Source organism: Bos mutus, chromosome 19 (genome assembly GCF_027580195.1).
Source record: "Bos mutus isolate GX-2022 chromosome 19, NWIPB_WYAK_1.1, whole genome shotgun sequence".
In the NCBI taxonomy this organism is placed as follows: domain Eukaryota; kingdom Metazoa; phylum Chordata; class Mammalia; order Artiodactyla; family Bovidae; genus Bos; species Bos mutus.
The window spans coordinates 22791669-22799303 of record NC_091635.1 but is presented as its reverse complement, the minus strand read 5'-3'; the positions used below and the strand labels follow the sequence as shown (position 1 = coordinate 22799303).

The 7635-nt window shown below is 44.4% G+C and overlaps 1 pseudogene; it reads right to left on the bottom strand.

Moving 5' to 3' along the window:
* Positions 1–3249: 3249 nt before the first annotated feature.
* LOC102280179 (large ribosomal subunit protein eL15-like) lies at positions 3250–7616 on the bottom strand (annotated as a pseudogene).
* Between the last annotated feature and the right edge of the window lie 19 nt (positions 7617–7635).

The window sequence follows — 7635 nt, the reverse complement described above, 5'->3', positions numbered from 1 at the left end:
GTTGGAAGGATTAAGGAGTAACCCTGGGGTGGGGAGGAGGAAGGCCTGAACACAAGAGATAAAATAGGAAATGACAAATTTAGGCATGGAGTTTTCATTTCCCTCTCTTGGGGCAGCCCAGGGTTTGCACAGCAAGCACTTTTCTTGCTGTGCCTGCGTGCTCAGTCACTTAGCAACCCCATGAACTGTAGCTGGCCAGACTCCCTGTCCATGGAATTTTCCAGGCAAGAATACTGGAGTGGGTTGCCATTCCTATTCCAGGGGATGCATCTCCTGCATTGGCAGTCAGGATTCTTTACCACTGAGCCACCTGGGATGCCCTTTTTTCTTGCTACTGTTTTATGAAAAACTCATGTCTGTTTTTTATGTTCCAGACATTCACGCAGTACCCAGTGCGCACCAGGTGGTGCTGAATATAAACTGACTGCATGCTTACACTGACCTTAGAGTGAACTGGAACTCTGCTTGAGGTTACATTTTCATTTGTCCCCCAATACAAACTTTAATTCTCAGCATGGTACTCCATCCGCAACTGATGTGCGGAGTAGTACTGGAATTGGGCCCTTCAGCACAATTCAAGTGACAGGGGAGTAGATAGTGGCCTCTTTATTTTTTTTAAATAGCAGTTCAAAAAGCTTGGTAGTGAGTGCACATCTAAATCTGTGAGTTCTCTTTGTAAGGATTTATGTGTTAAATTACCCATGTGCCCTACAATAACTGTCGAATCAATGAACATAAATATTTTCTTAAAAACCTCTGGTGCCTGCATGCTAAGTCACTTCAGTTGTGTCCGACTCTTTGCAACCCTACCCACTGTAGCCCACCAGGGTCCTCTGTCCATGGGATTCTCCAGACAAGAATACTGGGGTGGGTTGCCATGCCCTCCTCCAGGGGATCTTCCCGACCCAGGGATCAAACCCACGTCTCTTCCATCTCCTGCATTGGTAGGTGGGTTCTTTACTACTAGCACCACCTGGAAAACCCTAAACAACCTCTACTTATCTCTAACTCCAGTATTCTGCTTGTTATTCTCACATTAACAAAACAAAACTTTCTCCACAAACAAAACATTTACCCTGGCCATAATAGAATGCAGCCTGATGGTTATTCATTTCCATTTATCTACACTTTGTCTTGTCTCTAGGGAATGATCTTAATTCCCTGGGTGTATCAGACATGCATTGTTTGCCAGGCACTATTCTAAGCCCTGAAGATCCTGCTGCAAAGAAATCAGAGTCCCTTATTTCAAAAAACATGCAGTCTAGCCAGGGAGACAAGACAAAGAATAGGATGTGATAAACATTATATATACTAGAAGTCCTATGGCATATAGGATAGTGGTTGTGAGTATGGAGATTATAAACAGGATGCTTTGGCTTGTATACCAGTTTTGCCTCTCATATCATCTTCGATCAGTTTCTTAACCTTTCTATGCCTCAAATTCTACATCTCCAAATAGGGATGATAATAGTAGCACCTACTTTGCAGGATTGTTCAATGAATTGAATGACTATGTGTAAAGTTTGGATGTTGAAAACACTCTGTGGTGTATTACAACAAGGTTGAGTCAAGGAAGATAGCATCTGATAGCAAAGGAGGATAAGTGGTGGTCAGGAGACAAAGGTAACACCCAGGTTTCTGGCTGGGCAGATAGTAGTGCCATTCACTGAGATTTGGATCAAAGAATGAAGAGAAAGTTTGGGGTATGTTGACGAATTCATTTCTGAATCAGTTGAATTGAGCTTTCTGAAAACATTTAATTACTGCTGATATCAACATTTACCCACTGCCAGACACTATGGTAAATGCTGTACATGAATTGTCTCAGTTATTAATAGTTCTCACAACAACCTTTTAAGTTAGCACCATCATTATTATCTGAAGCATAGAGAGGTAAGTAACTTGCCCAGTACTGTACAGTTTAGTGACAGAGCGAGGCTGTAAAGTCAAGAAGTTCAATTCTAGAGCCTGTGCTTTCTTTCCTGATTTTCATTTGCGTGGAGATGCCTAGTAACAACAGTAAGCCTGGTAAACAGTCATGAATATGGGTATCATATTTCAGAAGGAGTTCTGGGCTGGTGATTTGGACTTGGTAGTCATCAGCAAAAGGAGCTAACTAAAGTCATGGGGACAGAACTGGTGGCCCCAAGACAGTATGTTGAGTGTCAAGAGAAGGCAGCCAAAGACACCTAAAGAACACCCAATATTTTATTGATGGACAGAAAAGGAGAAATCCTCAAATGAGACTGACGAGGAGCAACCGGAATAGTAGGAAAAAAGCAAAAGAATGAGAGGGTTTGGCAAAAAGGGAGTGATCCACAGGGTTAAATGCTGCGGACAGGGCAAGAAAGAAAGGACTGAAAAGTGTGAATAGATTTAACCACAAGGAGATTGCTGGTGACCATGGAGACAGAAGTGGTAGGGATGGCACCCATACTATAATGGGCACTGCATCACCCCAGTAAAGCTGTAGGGTTCGTCACACGCATCAATAAATCTACATGGCTGTTTTCTGCACTCCTCTTCCATGGAATGTATTTTACACCTGTTGTACCAAACAGCAAGTTAGACACTGACATACAAACTTCCTAAAAAGATAAAGCAAAGACAAAAGCATTTCTCTTATTAGAAACAAGATATACCATCACTTATAGCTTCCCTGGTGGCTCAGCGGTAAAGAATCCACCTGCGATGCAGGAGACGCAGGTTTGATCCCTGGGTCAGGAAGATCCCCTGGAGGAGGGCATGGCAACCGACTCCAGGATTCTTGCTTGGAGAATCCCATGAACAGAGGAGCCTGGCAGGCTGCAGTCCATAGGGCCACAAAGGGTCAGACGTGACTGAAGCCACTGAGCACACATCGTTCTTCAAACATTATTGTACTTTAACTTTCATAATTTGACAGTGCATTCATGAAATAATTTGTTGACACCTAGTTTTTTTAAATTTTATTTATCTAGTCATTTATTTTTGACTGTGCTGGGTCTTCGTTGCTGCTTGAGGACTTTCTCTAGTTGTGGTGAGTGGCGGCTACTCTCTAGTGGCACACGGGCTTAATTATCCCACAGTATGTGGAATCTTCTTGGAGCAGGGATCAAACCCGAGTCCCGTGCATTGGCAGGCAGATTCTTAACCATTGGACCACCAGGGAAGTCCATAGACACAATTTTCACAGACAAATTAAAAAACACATTTTAGACATGAATGTCCTAGTTTATCAGGTTAAGAATTTCACAAACATTACTTATGTTAACAGAAACGGTGGAGCTGGAGTGTACTGTGCCATCTCCAAGCTGCATAACGAGAACCACCAGTGGTACTATGAAACTTGTCAGCCTTTCCAAGGCCATGGTTCTTTAAACTTGTGGATGTCAGCCCTTGTAACTCCCTGTGCTTTTGGACTGGTTTGGTGATCCACTGGGTGTTAGGATTTCTTCTGGTAGCTTTATGGAATGAGGATAACCTCAAAGAATCTGTCTGTAGAATCTTCACCAACCCAGTAAGAATCCAGGACTCTCAGAGCCCCACAGTGGCATCCAGCTCACTCCTCCACAATAGAATGAAGGCTTCAGGCAAACTTTAGCCATGATAATCAGACTTGCTGTAACTGGCACCCTTAGGCATGTGTGGCCAACACAGCTCACAGGAATCTGATACGTGACATAACCTTGCTTGGTTTGTGTCCCAGTCTGCATGCTTTATGAGGCTGGGTGGGATGGAGGGTCCTGCAGGGTGCAGAGAGCAGGCAGTACTGCCAGCAGCCCACCTTGAGGAGAAAGTGCATTGCATAGGACTGCTTCTTCCTCCATAGCTCCTGGATATATCTGTAAGTGCCTATTTTGGCTTCCCTTTGAGATAAACTGATGGCTGCCACCAGACGGAAAGGGAGAAACTTTCATTTAAAAGAAAAAGACTGATAATTGCAATATCATGTGACCAACTCCAAAATGTACAAGGTAAAATGGCAGCACAAAGAAGATGATCAGTTGTTGTCTGTGACAGGCAGAGAATGAGGCTCCAGGTTGGCTTTACAGAAGTGCTGATGCTTGGCGTGTGACCTGAGAAAGATGGGTAGGTGTTTCTGGGGTGAGGAAAGAGCATTCCATGTCTAGAGCCGTGTAATGTGATGTGGAAGGAAGCAGGGGTGATCAGGGTGTGAGGGAACAGTAGCAAAAAGTTGGAGAAGCAGGTAAGATCATGGATGACCTTGGTGTTTCAATTTTAGATGGGGACCCATTGAAGGATTTTGAGCAGGGAAGAGACATAACCAGGTTTACATTTAAAAAGATTGAGGCAGCAAAGCAAATGGAGGATGGCGTCATGGGACCACAGAAGGCTAGGAAGCATTAGTAACTGCGGCTTTGTTCCTATATTTGTTCCCCAGAGCTGTCAAAACAAAGTATCAGAGATTTGGGAGCTTAACAGAAATTTATCCTCTTGCAGTTCTGGAGGCTAAAAGTTCAGGATCAAAGTGTCAGCAAGGTTGATTTCTCCTGAAGCCCCTCTCCTGGGTTTACAGATGGCTGCCTTCTCACTATGCCCTCACACGACCTTTCCTCTGTGTGTGCCTACCCAGTGTTTCCAAATTTCTTCTTATGAGGGTACCAGTCAGATTGTACTGGGGCCTATTTGAACTTTATTACCTCTCGAAAGGCTCTGTTTCCAAATGCAATCCCATCGTGAGGTCCTTTTGTGGACTCTGAGAATTTGAACATATGAATTTGCCTGTGTTTGTGGTAGGGCACACAATTCAGTCCATTACACTTTGCATTAGCAACATACATGGGAAGGGGTCTGCGTGCCACAGACTGATGAGGTTGTTTTTCATCTCATCATCAGAAAATAACCAACTCATATAATCTATAAAAGTTATGTATAAACTGGGCATTGTGATTTGTTCATAAGACTACTTTTGGGAATTCCCTGGTAGTTGAGTGGTTAGGACTCTGAGCTTCCATTTCAGGGGACATGGGTTGTTTCCCTGGTTGAGTAACTAAGATCCCACATGCCGCAGGGTATGGCAGAAAAAACCACAAAACTTTTTTTCTCTGAATCCCTGATGCCCAGTAGTTGATGCTGGTACTGGTTGAACTGGTTGAATGAAAAAGGCAAATGAGTGAATTCGTTATCAGCAGCAGTAATACACACTGAACTGTGGCTGCGGCTGCCCTTAGAGTCTACAAAAAACAAAGCTATACGGGAAGACTTGCCTAGGATGGGACAGGGTGGGAGCGCTTGCCTCTGAGATCCAAAGGACGGTATTTTCCTTTGATTTCATTTGAAATTATCGTTACATTTTTGTCTTCCATGGATCAGGAGCTCTCTGACAACCAGGTCTTACACATCTATCTATATTCTTGGCCACTAATGCAGTTTCTGGCACGATGCACATGCGCCATTGAAGTCTGCGCAATGAATGAGGGAATTAGAAGTTCAGTGGTTAGGTTAACACTTTGGGTGCCAGAGTGGAGCCCAGATTAAAACCCTTCGTCAGGACCTTGAGATCCTGAAAGCTGCGTGATGCAGGCAAAAAAAAAAAAAAAGTTTTAGTGAGCAGAGGCTGTAACTCTGCACTCAGGTTTTGTAAGTCCTGTTTGTAGTTCAAGACGTATGCTTTTTTCCCCCTTTTTGGTGGTCGTGGCAGTGGTAAACCTACCAAAATGCTTCACTGAGAAAACAGCAGCCATCAACTGAAAACTTCCTCATCCCACTGCTACATCTACAAACTGGTTTTTTTCCTTCTGTAGGTTTAGTGGAGAAAAGGTCCTTTTTTTCTAGGAAAGGTCAATATGCCCTGGAGCCTACACTATCACCTTCCCTTCTTAAGAATTTGGAACTTTAACTATTCTCTTATCTTCTACCTTCTCCAACACTCAGTTCAGTTCAGTTGCTCAGTCTTGTCGGACTCTCTGGGACCCCATGGACTGCAGCACGCCAGGTTTCTCTGTCCATCACAAATTCCCGGAGCTTGCTCAAACTCATGTCCGTCGAGTCGGTGATGCCATCCAACCATCTCATCTCCTTTGTCGTCCCCTTATCCTCCCACCTTCAATCTTTCCCAACATCAGGGTCTTTTCCAATGACTCAGTTCTTTGCATCAGGTGACCAAAGTATTAGTCTCCAACACGAAACATATTCTTAAAAAAGCCTTCCTTAACTCATACCTCCTTTCACTTCTCACCCTGTCTTGCTGTTTCCCTTTAAAATGAGTTGTCCATCTGCCATTTTACCCCCTCATTGTCTCTTCATTCTTTGATCCATTTCAGTCTGACTTCCAGCTACAGATCCAATGAATTCTTTTTAGTCTTCTCATGCCAGACCTTTGGCAGACTTCTACAATGTTGGTGCTTTCATCTTCTTCCCTGACTATAGTCTTCAGACTTTCCTTTTACATTTTCGGCTTCTCGCTTACGTCTTTGGCTATCCTTTCACAGCATCCTATGCTGGTTCCTTCTCTACCCCTTTAAAGCAGCATCTCTCAAATGTTTGGCATCTTCAGGCCAGTTAATGAGAACCCTGCTGGTTTCAGGGTTACTTAAAATAATGAACATTGCTTCGTGTAATGAAATGGCCTTGTTATATACCACACTGTCTGCCTTGGATTATTTTCTGTCCAATTTGCTTGGCTGGAGAGCCATCATCTTTTAGGTCTTAAGTTACTTCCACAGACAGTTCTCTCTGTTACTCTTTGACACAACCCTATTTTCCCTCCATTACGATCATAATTTTTGTTGTTGTTTAGCTAATGATTAAACTTAAAATGTGTTGGGCCTGTGCCACGTGTCATTTTCACAGTAACATGTTATGTATGTAGGGAGGTATTACTATAAATCCTAATTTTACAGACCGAGAAAGGAAGGCAGAGTGGCAGAGCTGGGATTACCAACCTAGACGATCTGTCTTTAGAGTACATACTCTAAATGGTGCTCGAGTACTTAATACTAAAATTTATGTTGATTTATTTATATAGTGACTGTCTCATTCTCTAATCCTCAAGGTCTGTGACAGCAAACACCGTGTCTGAAAGGTTCGGAGCTTAGCTTCAGGAGTTTACCTGGTACATGGTAAATACTGTATTTGTTCAGTAAATGAATCAGTAATTAAAAAGAAGATTCCGGTCTGGGAGGCATGCTCCTGCCTACACTCCTCGTGACCTTGTAGAAACTGCCTTATCTCTTCCTGCCTTGTTAATCTGGGGAATCGGAGTGGGAGGAATAACCCAGGTAGAAGAAGCGACAAGCTCAGAGGCTAGAAGAATGGAGTCGGAATACGGCAAGAGTGCTCATCTTCCGTTTCCTCCACTAGAAGACGCCACAGAGAGCACCGCGTGAGATAAGTGATACGCTATCCGCTACCCTTTTCTCCATTTCAGAGTGGTGTTGAAGCTTCGAGACGTAGGCTCCTACGTCTGTCAAAGAGAGTGGGCAACGCAAGCCCACGAAGGAGAGCAGCGGACTCGGCCACTGTGAGTAGCCTTGGCGCGGCATAGGGTGGTGCCGACGTGCAGAGGCGGAGTCCCGGCCTCGGCAGGCTCCGCCCCCGGGCCCGCGGAAGCGGCCCGCTCTCAACTCCGAGGTCTGGGCGTGTCCCCGCCGGCGCACGCGCGCGAACGGCATGCTGGGAAGGCGCTCGCGC